This window comes from Triticum aestivum, chromosome 2A (assembly GCF_018294505.1).
Source record: "Triticum aestivum cultivar Chinese Spring chromosome 2A, IWGSC CS RefSeq v2.1, whole genome shotgun sequence".
Lineage (NCBI taxonomy): Eukaryota > Viridiplantae > Streptophyta > Magnoliopsida > Poales > Poaceae > Triticum > Triticum aestivum.
In genome coordinates, this window is record NC_057797.1 from 474,897,786 (window position 1) to 474,911,334 (window position 13,549).

The 13,549-nt window shown below is 44.8% G+C and overlaps 1 long non-coding RNA gene across 3 annotated transcripts; it reads right to left on the reverse strand.

Moving 5' to 3' along the window:
- Positions 1 to 278: 278 nt before the first annotated feature.
- LOC123189040 (uncharacterized) lies at positions 279 to 4,267 on the reverse strand. 3 transcript variants are annotated; one of them, XR_006495540.1, is made up of 3 exons: positions 3,596 to 4,236; positions 2,068 to 2,281; positions 279 to 723 (listed from the first exon to the last, which is right to left on the reverse strand). It is a non-coding gene; the product is annotated as an uncharacterized lncRNA (long non-coding RNA). The 3 variants fall into 3 exon arrangements; XR_006495539.1 differs by having other exon boundaries at positions 279 to 2,281; positions 3,596 to 4,267; XR_006495541.1 differs by having other exon boundaries at positions 279 to 2,999; positions 3,596 to 4,267.
- Between the last annotated feature and the right edge of the window lie 9,282 nt (positions 4,268 to 13,549).

Sequence of the window (13,549 nt, forward strand, 5' to 3'; positions counted from 1 at the left end):
TACCACAACAACGGCTGCCAGGAATCATATTTCTCGGCAGATACAAATCTCCCGGCAGTTCCACTGCCAGGAAGCCCTGTTCTCCCGGCAGATACAAGTGTATGCCGGTAATTCAATTGCCGGCAGTTATAATAATGCCAGGCAGACGGTCTGCCCTTTACTTGTACTTACCCCGGCAGTTTTCCTGATCCGGGTAGCACATGTATATTTCTTCTAATTTCTATCCAGAAGAATTCACTCAAGATTCAATAGCAGATCTCATACACATAATGACTATATATCAATACTTCAACATTCATTCAAGCGTTCAGTAGCATCCAGCTACATCAATAAACAGAATTTACACAAGACCTACATGCGTTCAGTAACATCCAGCTACATCAATAAACAGAACTGACAAAACACATATGTGCGTAGAGTTGCATCTAGCTACATCAATAAACAGAATTTACATAAGACTAAGATTTTATTTTTCTTCAAACTAAGCTAGACAAATGGTTCGAGCTTTGATGCACAGAAGGAGCCATGTCCAGGAAGACAAATTGCTTGGTCGCAACCGTTTGTTGAATAACTTCCTGCGATGTCTTCAAAATAGTAAATACCAAACTTGCCAACATCTTGTAAAACAACAACATTCAAAGAGTTACCATACTTGCAATGCTTTAAAGATCACAGCTTAACCACACCTCCACATGATTGTGGATGTATATGGAAGACCTGCAACTAGATCAATGTGATTTGCAAGAATTTAGTTCAGAGAAGTAAAACATTAGTATAAAAAGCTAATGAAACAGATGTCAGTTACTGTATTTTGTTTTAAAAATATCTTAACATGAAAACAACATGTGTGCATGTTCAGAGATGAGAACCATGTTACAGAAAAAAAATTCCATGGGATCCCCAGTTCAAACATCAAGAACATGAGTCTTTTATCTTCATTTGGTGAAATGGATATGCTCATGTGCAAGCTCCATAAACAAAGTTTTACACATCTAGCCTTCCTAATCAATTGAAGAATTCATCACACATTGTAGTTATCTAACAAATCAGACCAGACACAACAGATTGACTAAGGCCATATAAAATCATGACAATTGTAAAAAGAAAGGAAAAGGGAGACTCTAGAACGAATTAACATGTCGAGAACTTACACAACCGAAATACTTCTGAGTATCCACCCTTAACCTACAAACCCATTAATTAAGGATATGATCTGGTTGGTTTAGTTTAGAATGGTTGAATTTATAGAATTATGAAATCAAAGGTATGAAATTTTGTAGCATTCAACAATCTCATCCTTAAACTTACGAGCTTGATACAGAACATTTTGAACAAGAGAAAAAAAATAACTTTAAATATTTTCAAAGTACAAACCAGCAACATCTATGAACTATGTAACAAAAATCATAACATCAAACCAAGAGAAGATTAAAAAAACTGAACAGGACATAGGAAAGGATATGGCAGCTGACATGTACTTTTACAAGAAATCTTTCAGACTTTCAGTGTGTGTATATCTATAGCAATATTACTACAGCTGATTATAATGACAGATTTTTGACACTTCCAAGTACAAATACTAATGTATAGTAAACAGTAAGCAATAAAATGCAAGGTCAAACAATTTGTAAGCATGATATGCTTCCTTTTTCCACCAAAACTGCATGCCAAGCATAGCATGTGTATACTTATGAAACATAGCACCATGCATTGTACAATGAAATAAACTAAATAACCATAAAAAATTCACACCAAGCACTAGAGCTAATTTTGTTGGATGGTACACACTAACAATTAAAGACAGCAGATAAGAGCTCAAAATGTCACCGAAGGCCAATAGGATGTGAGCGCCTACCGCCTATATAGTTCACTATAATTTGAAGCCACCATTATAAATTAGCAAAATTTATATCGAAACTTTGGCATCTTTGTACTGGATACCATAAGTTTCCTACCAGACAAGGATTATGATCAGTCAGGCAAATACATTCTGGCTCAACATACAACAGATAGAGTAGCATACATTCTGGCTCAACATACAACAGATAGAGTAGCATGTGCCGGTACCTTAGCAATGAGCGATGGGTTAAGGCGAGCTTCATCGGCTGGCACACATGCTAGAGCTTCAGTTTTCTGCTGTGAACTTTTCCTTGGTTCATGCCTGAGCCTGAATGAGTGTGTATATGTGCGCTGGCTTCCACGCTTGAGGCTTCCATGAGGTACAAGTGGGCAACAGCAAACAAGCCCTAGACAATGGTGCCACGAGGCCTATGCAGACAACCTATAAGATTAGGACGATCAAGTCACGTGAGACAACATGTGCCCTTCTGCAGTAAGTAAAACAAGCAATACTTCTGTTTACAAGTCAGAATATGTAGTTGACTAAACATTCGTATTTTCTCTAGTAAATTTTACTAATTGTGGAAGCACTGCTTTACAACTTTAACAATAAATAAACTGTACAAAGAATGTGACAGAGACAATAAGGATACATTGTATTATAAGTATGTAATTGCTTGCGGTCCTGAAAAACATGACGGTATAATATTCAAACTGGCAAAGTTGTGTCAACTTCAAGTCACTTTCACCAACAATTCTCTGGACACGAAAAGCATGCTCACACAAGATAAAAACATTGCAACTGGAATTTAATCCACACTAACTACTACTTCCTCCATTCCAAAATACTTGAAGTTCTTGTTATTTGCAAAGCTGCTATCATTATTAAGCAAAGAACAGCAAACATTTCAACATATAGTCTAGTGATATGAGATCCAAAGCCGTGAAACCAAGTTGCTACATAATCATATTATTTGCAAAAGGAAGAACCTCATAAAAGAGACCTTAATTAAGAAGCATCATGAACCAGAATGAGAAGAATATCTACACATACATTTTGAGTAGTATAGAATGAGCAAATATCTCAATTCTCTTCCATGCACAAGACTTCGAGTTCTAGTGAACTCAGTTCGGTTTGTAAAGCTTGTTTCTTGGAATAACTAAATTATACATGAGATAAAAAATCAGATAGTATCAAGAAGTAACTGTTCCAAAGCAAGTAGTCATACCATGATTTAAAATAGATAAATAGCTAACAGAACAACTATTTCTACAAGCATCATTTTCGACTTTCAGTGTGTATCGATGGCAAGATTCCTGTTGTGTACAAAATATTAAACACTATAATGTCAGGTCAACCACTTTTTACACATGAAAAATAAGTACTGGACTTTGTATAGGAATACAAAAGAAGGCAGCAACTATGCTATTCATAAATTGCTCTATGGCAGGCAGACCAACAACTCTGTTTCATGAACTTCCCAATAACAAAAGACTAAGCTTCAGAATACACAAGTCATGCAAATGCTCAGTTCCAGTACATGTAAAAGCATGTACAATAAATTGTATCTGTTCTGAATTTTGAACAAATTTTTTACTTTGCTAATTAAGTTCGTCAGTGAGTATCGACATGCTTCCGCTGCTTTACCCAAAAAGTATGAGTATACAACGCGTTCTACAAGCCAAATACCTAGTTGTAAATAGGAAGTAATTAAGATATACATGATATATAGGGATGGCTCCGAGGAACTAGTACCATGAAAGAGCTGCTCTGAGAGGGGACGTAGAACCGCTGCCCGTCATGTTGCAGCCCGAACAGCACAGCGCCATCCGTCCTCCACAGCCCACGTGGAAGGTGCAGGCCCACAAAGAAGAAGAGAACCTGTCGATGTAGATGCAACTCGCGGTTGACCTACTTGAACTCACGATCTGGTGCTTGCCACAAGCGTTCTGGAGGTTGAACCGTGTTCTGGATGCAGTGGCGCTGCCTTAGCTATGGTGGAGGGAGTCCATGGAGAGGCCGCCGGGGTCGGGCTCCTCGGGAGACACGCGACTACTCTGGAACTGGGCGAGGCGGATGTGAAGACGACGGGGAAGTGGCGGTGGAGAGGTGCACACTTGGGGTGGTGGTGATGAGGCCCGGAGCGGCCATATCCAGCAGCACCGACGACCGGTGCGGCCAGATCTGGCAAGGACTAGGCCAGGACGGTTCCATCCAAAGGCAGGCCAGCGAGGTGAGGCCGTAGCAGGGCGTGTGTGGATCGGAGAGGGAGAGGAAGAGATGTAGTGGCGGCGGCGCACGGGGAAGGGGAAGAACGGACTGCCCAGATCTAGGGTTTGGAAAGGCGGTGGTAAGGTTGTTGGAGGGATGGTCGATTTGGGGAAGAACTGCTCGGGCCGGCGGCTTTATTTTCTTTGGAGCCCAAACTTTCGGTATCTCCCGCGCTAGAGCGTGTCTGGGCCCAATGTCGCGCGCCACACAATCGCCGGCAGTTAACGGGCCGTGACTTGGTTCTCCCGGCAGATACACTGACCTGACATGTGTGCGTCATTTCCGGCAGTTTGCGTGCCCTCTTTACTCAACTTTTGCCGGCAGTTTCACTGCCCTTTAGTACTTCTCCCGGCAGTTATAAGATTCCCGGCAGAAGATTTGCCCTTAATCCGGTATTTCTCCCGGCAGTTAATTGCCCCGAATCGAGTGTTGTTGTGTAGTGAAACTCGAGCTTCCCTCAACAAGACTCTTGGTTTCGAGAGGGAACGTGTCACCTCCGTGTGCAAAATGACATACGTACACTGCCTTCTCCCGCCTTAATTTTTGTACATTGGCAGATTAGACCAAATAGAAGTATCGTGTTAATTTTTGGAATTATTTCGTGTTCGTTTGGCCTTTTTATACATTAATTGAGTTTCTAGGCATTTAATGTGCATAATTCAAATTTGAACTACAAGCACATGCTCCAGTGCACCAAAGTTGTTTGAAAAATCACATGTGTGTCCTTGGGTGAATTTCTAGGTCCCATGCAAGAGATGGCAGTGAAATTCAAATATCTGGGCATCGTGGCTCGGCCGGAAAGATTGAGAAACTTGGTTTTTAAATTCCCGTGAATCCAAAAAACGCTTGAAAATCATGAAACTTGGCATGGTGTGATACGTCTCCAATGTATCTATAATTTTTGATTGTTCCATACTATTATATTATCTATTTTGGATGTTAATGGGCTTATTTTTACACTTTTATATTATTTTTGGGACTAACCTATTAACCGGGGGCCCAACCCAAATTGCTGTTTTTTTGCCTATTTTAGAGTTTCGCCGAAAAGGAATATCAAACGGAGTCCAAACGGAATGAAACCTTCGGGAGCGTTATTTTTGAAACAAACGTGATCCAGGAGACTTGGAGTGGACGTCAAAAAACAATCGAGGAGGCCACAAGACAGGGGGCGCGCCCACCCCCTAGGTGCGCCCTCCACCCTCGTGGGCCCCTCGCTGCTCCACCGACCTACTTCTCCCTCCTATATATATCCATATACCCCGCAAACATCCAGGAGCACCACGAAAACCTAATTCCACCGCCGCAACCTTCTGTACCCAAGAGATCCCATATTGGGGCCTTTTCGGGAGCTCCGTCGGAGGGGGCATTGATCTCGGAGGGGCCTCTACATCAACTCCATGGCCCCTCCGATGATGTGTGAGTAGTTTACTTCACACCTTCAGGTCCATAGCTAGTAGTTAGATGGCTTCTTCTCTCTCTTTGGAACACAATACAAAGTTCTCCTTAATTCTCTTGGAGATCTATTCGATGTAACTCTTCTTTTTGCGGTGTGTTTGTCGAGATCCGATGAATTGTGGGTTTATGATCCAGATTATCTATGAACAATATTTGAATCTTCTGTGAATTCTTTTATGTATGATTGGTTTGTCTTTGCAAGTCTCTTCGAATTATCAGTTTGGTTTGGCCTACTAGTTGATCTTTCTTGCAATGGGAGAAGTGCTTAGCTTTGGATTCAACCTTGTGGTGCTCGATCCCAGTGACAGAAAGGGAAACAACACGTATTGTATTGTTGCCATCGAGGATAAAAAGATGGGGTTTGTATCATATTGCATGAGTTTATCCCTCTACGTCATGTCATCTTGCTTAAGGCGTTACTCTGTTCTTATGAACTTAATACTCTAGATGCATGTTGGATAGCGGTCGATGTGTGGAGTAATAGTAGTAGATGCAGAATCGTTTCGGTCTACTTGTCACGGATGTGATGCCTATATACATGATCATGCCTAGATATTCTCATAATTATTCTCTTTTCTATCAATTGCTCGACAGTAATTTGTTCACCCACCGTAATACTTATGCTATCTTGAGAGAAGCCACTAGTGAAACCTATGGCCCCCGGGTCTATTTTCCATCATACAAGTTTCTAATCTATTTTATTTTGCAATCTTTACTTTCAATCCATATCATAAAAATACCAAAAATATTTATCTTATTTTTATCAGCTCTATCAGATCTTACTCTTGCAAGTGGTCGTGAAGGGATTGACAACCCCTTTATCGCGTTGGTTGCGAGGTTCTTATTTGTGTGTGTAGGTACGAGGTGACTCGCACGTGGTCTCCTACTGGATTGATACCTTGGTTCTCAAAAACTGAGGGAAATACTTACGCTGCTTTACTACACCACCCTTTCCTCTTCAAGGTAAAACCAACGCAGTGCTCAAGAGGCAGCATGGTGTCATGACATGGCACCAACATGCTGCGGTAATTTTTTTGGCCGAATTGGGACAAACTTTGGTGTAAGCTTCTTGCAAACTGGAGCTTCCCTCAAGAAGGATCGTGGTTCAGGAAACGTATCACCTCCGTGTGCGAAACGACATACGTACACTGCCTTCTCCCACCTTAATTTTTTTACACTGGCAGATTAGACCAAATAGAAGTACCGTGCTAAATTTTGGAATTATTCCGGGTTCGTTTGGCCTTTTTTATACATTAATTGAGTTTTTGCGCATTTAATGTGCATAATTCAAATTTGCACTACAAGCACAGGCTCCAGTGCACCAAAGTTGTTTGAAAAATCACATGTGTGTCCTTGGGTGAATTTCTAGGTCCCATGCAAGAGATGAGAGTGAAATTCAAACATCTGGGCGTCGTGGCTCGGCCGGAAAGATTGAGAAACTTGGTTTTTTAATTCCTGTAAATCCAAAACACGCCTAAAAATCATGAAACTTGGTCTATGGTGTCATGACATGGCACCAACATGCCGCGGTATTTTTTTTGGCCGAATTGGGACAAGCTTTGGTGTAAGCTTCTTGCAAACCGGAGCTTTCCTCAAGAAGGCTCGTGGTTCTGAGAGGGAACGTGTCCCCTCCGTGTGCGAAACAACATACGTACACTGCCTTCTCCCACCTTAATTTTTTTACACAGGCAGATTAGACCAAATAGAATTACCGTGCTAAATTTTGGAATTATTCCGGGTTCGTTTGGCCTTTTTTATACATTAATTGAGTTTCTGCGCATTTAATGTGCATAATTCAAATTTGAACTACAAGCAAATGCTCCAGTGCACCAAAGTTGTTTGAAAAATCACATGTGTGTCCTTGGGTGAATTTCTTGGTCTCATGCAAGAGATGGGAGTGAAATTCAAACATTTGGGCGTCGTGGCTCGGCCAGAAAGATTGAGAAACTTGGGTTTTTAATGCCTGTAAATCCAAAACACGCCAAAAATCATGAAACTTGGCATGGTGTCATGACATGGCACCAACATGTTGTGGTAATTTTTTTGGCCGAATTGGGACAAGCTTTGGTGTAAGCTTCTTGCAAACCGGAGCTTCCCTCAAGAAGGCTCGTGGTTACGAGAGGGAACGTGTCACCTCGGTGTGCAAAACAACATATGTACACTGCCTTCTCCCGCCTTAATTGTTTTACACTGGCAGATTAGACCAAATAGAAGTACCGTGCTAAATTTTGGAATTATTCCAGGTTCGTTTGGCCTTTTTTATACATTAATTGAGTTTCTACGCATTTAATGTGCATAATTCAAATTTGAACTACAAGCACAGGCTCCAGTGCACCAAAGTTGTTTGAAAAATCACATGTGTGTCCTTGGGTGAATTTCTAGGTCCCATGCAAGAGATGGGAGTGAAATTCAAACATCTGGGCGTCGTGGCTCGGCCGGAATGATTGAGAAACTTGGTTTTTTAATTCATGTAAATCCAAAACACACCTGAAAATCATGAAACTTGGCATGGTGTCATGACATGGCACCAACATGTTGTAGTATTTTATTTGGCCAAATTGGGACAAGCTTTGGTGTAAGCTTCTTGCTAACCGGAGCTTCCCTCAAGAAGGCTCATGGTTCCGAGAGGGAACGTGTTGGGGATATGATTACTGGAGGTAAACCAGCTAGGAGTGGCCGGGTTAGCTCCACGAGGGTAGAAGCCCATGAAGACGTGAAGGTGGTGGCGCTTTATGAAGGCCCAAGGCCCAAAGGCAGGTTAAAGCCTGTAGATGTAAACTGACTCTGTCATGTAATTTGTATTGTAACTTAGAGGAATAGAGACCGAGCTGGACACATCTATGATCCGTCCTCGGGACTCTGTAAACCGGCAGGCGTCAACCTATGTATATAAAGGGACGACCCGACCGCGGTTTGAGGACAACAGACAACAACTCGAGAGCCAGGCAAAGCGGATTCGCTCCCTGGTCATCGAAACCCTAGCAATACCAATCACAACTAGACATAGGCTTTTACCTTCATCGAAGGGGCCAAACTAGTATAAACCCTCTCATGTCCCCTTGTCCGGTTTAAACCCTTTAAGCTACCCCGTAGCGATGGCTCCACGACTAAGTCCTTTCACGAGGACATCTGCCGTGACAAACCCACGACAGTTGGCGCCCACCGTGGGGCTATCGCACGATGGTTTCGAGATCTTGAAGGACAGCTTTGATGGACTCAAGGGGTACGTTGTGGGCCGGATGACGAAGAGTCGTCACGGCAAGCTCTACATCGATGACGCAGGATGGGGTCCCGAGGCCGGTTCAATCGAATACGGTACCGGGTCCCCTTTGGTGGGATTCACGTCTTCATCGGCAAGATTGGCGAACCGGGCCCTGAGCCAGACACCTGCACCAACATCATCGAGACGGCTCAGCGTGCAAGCCCTTCCTCGGTTCAGCCCGTAGCAAGGCATGTTTTCGTAGGTGTCATACATGGAGCGAAAGATGAGGATGGACCGGCATCCGATGGAGAAACCGTTGTCTGCTCCGACAACGAGTCTTCAACTGGAGAGACCGAATCGTTGTATCAGTTGCAGGATGGCCAGATTAGCAGAGGGTCCGATGGCAACAGTATTCCGGACCCCCTCGATCTGCCAAACCGGGTCTCTATCTTCATGGCCGGTACACAATCAACACACCACTCATCAACCACTGTGGCAATGCTCTCTGATTCAGCGACAGCAACGCCGGCGGGAGCAGGGGGCTCTGCGCCGCCTCCGGCTCAAGTTATGTCTGATTTGTTTGACGCTTTGGCAACATTGATGGCCGCAGAGGTGGACGCAGCAGCCCGGGACCAGCACAATGCAGAGATTGCAAAGGTGAAAGATCAGATAACTCAGGCTAAAGCGGACCTAGCAGCAGAGAACGCTAGGATGGCTACGGAACTGGCCGAGTTGGAAGCTCGGGCCTACCGGCTTAGGCTGGATCAGAATGCCTCAGAGGAAGTCATGAGAAGAAGATCCCGGCCGCATCTCCCACTGGCTTATGAGCCAAGAAATCTCTTCAATACGCCAGGAGCAGGAACTAGTAACCAGCCAGTGTTAAACCGGACAAAGGCGTCGGGGACAGGAGCTTCGGTTCAGCCGCGCATGATGGACCCGCCTTGTTAAGGCAACATCGTGCCGCAGTATGTTCCGACGCCCCAAGGGCATTACTCTAACCCGTTGGACAACATTGTGGCCGCCGCTTCACGATTGGTAGCCCTCCCAACCGATGGCGAGTCACCGGTTGCGATTGAGGCACGACAGGCCAAAGAGCTCCTTCAAACAGCTTTAAACCACCAGCAGGCTTATTCGCATAGTCGTGAGAGGATTCATTCCATCCCCCCACCCGAGCCGGAGCTACAACAGGCATGTTGAGGATGAATCGGCCGTGTCAAGTAGTGCATGTCGCCGTAACTCTCCGCAAGGGCACAACCCGGTGGGTGGAGGTGCTAATGCACAGGATGTGGTGGATCATGGTCATGCACATCGAGATGCCGAATTAGCAGCTCTGCATGGAGTTCGTCAACCTACACCGGTTCACCCGACCGCTTCAGTGGAGCCAGGTGTGGTCTACAGTTCCTTAGGGGTGCCGTGTCTCACCCTCGCTTTACGTAATGTGTGACTGCCTAAGGACTTTAAAGGCCCTCGTAAGGTGCCCAATTACACCGCCGATTTGCAACCAAAGTCATGGGTTGAAAGTTATGAGATGGCAATGGAGATGTTGGATGTAGATGAAGCGGTGTGTGCAAAATATTTCACCATGATGTTAGAGGGGACAACTCGTACTTGGTTAAAGAGCTTACCAGTTAACTGCGTCAGGTCATGGGCCGAGTTAAAACACTGGTTTATCCAGAATTTTAAGGATACTTGTAAGCAGCCTATGTCGATTGTGGACCTGGCCGCTTGTGTCCAAGAGGATGGGGAGTCTACAACCCATTGGGTGAAGCGGGTCTCATCTATTCTGCATTCGTCGGACCGCATCAATGCGGACATCGCAGTGTTAACATTGGAGGGCAATTGCCGGTTCCTGCCACTGAAACAGAAGTTAGGAAGGCTCAAACGTCACTGCAATGATATGTCAACACTTATGGCCGCTTAGGTTAAATACGTCGATTCAGATAATACCAAAGACCCTGACTCAGAGGAGGACAAACCGGGGAAAGGGAAAAAGAACGGCAACACCAAGGGACAACAGCATAAGCCGGCAGGTCATGGGAATAATGGTAAGCGCAAGGCCGACAATAGTTTGGATTTTGTGGCTAACAGCAATGCTCAGGATAACGGTCAGCGTCGTGAGGGCAAACAACCCCAGAGGGGCGGAGGTTCGGGCCCCAATCTGGAGCGCCTATTAAATCAACCTTGTCCAAAGCACGGATCAAAGGAGAAGCGAGCGTCACATCTTTGGAAGGACTATTATATCATGCGGGAGTTTAAGAACTCCAACATGTTTCAATACGACAATGGCCCGCCCAGCGGTTGAGGAGGTGGTTTTCATGGGCCGGGTTATGGAGGTGGTAGCTCCGGTTCAGGATTTTAGGGCAATCAAACCGGCTATAACAATCAAGGGAACCAGGGCAACCAGGGAGGTTATAACCATCAGGGGAATCAGCAGCAGCAGCAGTCGGGTTATCAAAGCAATCTGAAGCAATTAAATAGTGGGTAGTATCATGTCTTCACCACTAGCTTGTGCAAGCATGATCAAAAGCTTCACAAGAGGGCCGTAAACTCTGTTGAACCGCCTGTGCCGCAGTATTTGCGCTGGTCTGAGCAACCCATTTTATGGAGTAGAGAGGATCACCCACCCTGAGTTGACAATCCGGGTCATCTGGCCTTAGTGGTGGCACCTCAAGTTGGGGGGTATAAGTTCACCAAGGTGCTCATGGATGGGGGAAGCAGTATCAATATTCTCTACTATGATACCTTCCGCCGTATGGGGTTGACAGATAAGAATCTTAAACCATCGAACACCATTTTCCATGGTGTGGTACCCGGTAAATCTGCATATCCGGTGGGCAAGATAGCCCTAGAGGTGGATTTTGGAGATGATCATGATTCAAGGTCAGAAACATTGACTTTTGAAGTGGTGAAAATCAAGAGTCCGTATCACGCTCTGTTTGGGCGATCGACTTATGCCAAGTTCATGGCGAGGCCGTGTTATGTTTATCTGCAGCTTAAGATGCCAGGTTATAAGGGGACCATCATAGTACATGGGAGCAGGAAGATCGCTTTGGAATGCGAGGAAGGGGATGCGGCTTATGCTGAGTCGGTTTGTGCCACGAAGAGCTGAAGTTTTACAAAGACAAGGTTGATCCGGCAGATATGACTTCTTTGAAAAAGCCAACTACGGAACATGATCCGGCGTTGAAGTTTAAATCGGCTACAAATACTAAGATGGTTGATTTTGTTCCTGGCGATTCATCCAAGCAGTTCAACATTAGTGCTAACTTGGATCCCAAATAGGAAAGCGCGCTCATCGAGTTCATCTGTGAGAACCAGGACATTTTTGCATGGAAGCCTTCTGACATGCCAGGTGTCCCGAGGGAACTCGTTGAGCACACACTTAATATTGATCCTAAGTTTAAACCGGTCAGACAGTTTCTCCACCGCTTCAACGAAGAAAGGCGCAAGGCTATTGGTGAAGAGGTAGCTCGGTTGTTGGCCGCAGGGTTTATCGTGGAGGTCTTTCACCCGGAGTGGTTGGCTAATCCGGTGTTGGTTCTCAAGAAAAACGACACTTGGTGTATGTGCGTGGACTACACAGACTTGAACAAGGCTTGCCCAGCAGATCCCTTTGCCCTCCCTCGTATTGATCAGATTATTGATGCTACGGCGGGTTCTGACTGCTTGTGTTTTTTGGATGCTTATTCTGGTTATCATCAGATCAAAATGGCAGTTAAGGACCAGGAGAAGGTAGCTTTTATAACTCCCTTTGGAGACTTCTGCTATATCTCCATGCCCTTTGGGCTCAAGAATGCCCAGGCGACTTATCAACGTTGTGTTCAGAATTGTCTTCATAAGCAGATTGGGCACAATGTTCATGCATATGTGGATGATATTGTGATAAAGTCCAGGAAAGAGGAAACATTGATAGATGACCTGAGAGAAACCTTTGACAACCTCCGAGTTTACAAGATGATGATCAATCCGGACAAATGTGTCGTTGGTGTCCCGGCAGGCAAACTCTTGGGCTTTCTGGTGTCAAACAGGGGCATTGAGACTAATCCGGAAAAAAATTCAGCAATCACATCTTTGGCCAAACCGGCGTGTATCAATGACGTTCAATGTTTAGCCAGCCAGATTGCGGCTTTGAGCCGGTTTATCAGTCATCTCGGGGAGAAAGCTATCCCTTTATACCAGATGTTAAAGAAAACGGATGACTTTGTCTGGAGCGATGCAGCTGATAAAGCGTTTGAGGATCTGAAGAGGCAGTTAGCTGAACCGCCTGTGCTTGCAGCTCTGATCGATAAAGAGCCTTTACTGCTGTATGTGGCTGCTAATGCCAGGGCTGTTAGTGTGGCTATTGTTGTGGAGTGCAAGGAGGCTAGAAAGGAATATCCGGTACAACGGCCGGTTTATTATATCAGTGAGGTACTTATCGAATCAAAACAGAGATACCACATTGGCAGAAGCTGGTGTATGGGGTGTTTATGGCAAGCCGGAAGCTCAAACATTATTTTCAGGGTCATCCCATCACAGTGGTCAGTTCAGCCCCTCTGGGAGATATCATTCAAAACAGAGAAGCAACTGGTCGGATTGCCAAGTGGGCTATTGAGCATGGACCTCACAGGCTCAAATACACACCTCGCACAGCGATTAAATCCCAAGCACTCGTGGACTTCATCAATGATTGGACAGAGTTGCAGGCACCAGAGGAAAAGCCAGATAACACATATTGGACTATTCACTTTGATGGATCCAGACAGTTGGAGGGCTCGGGGCTGGAGTCGTATTAACTTCCC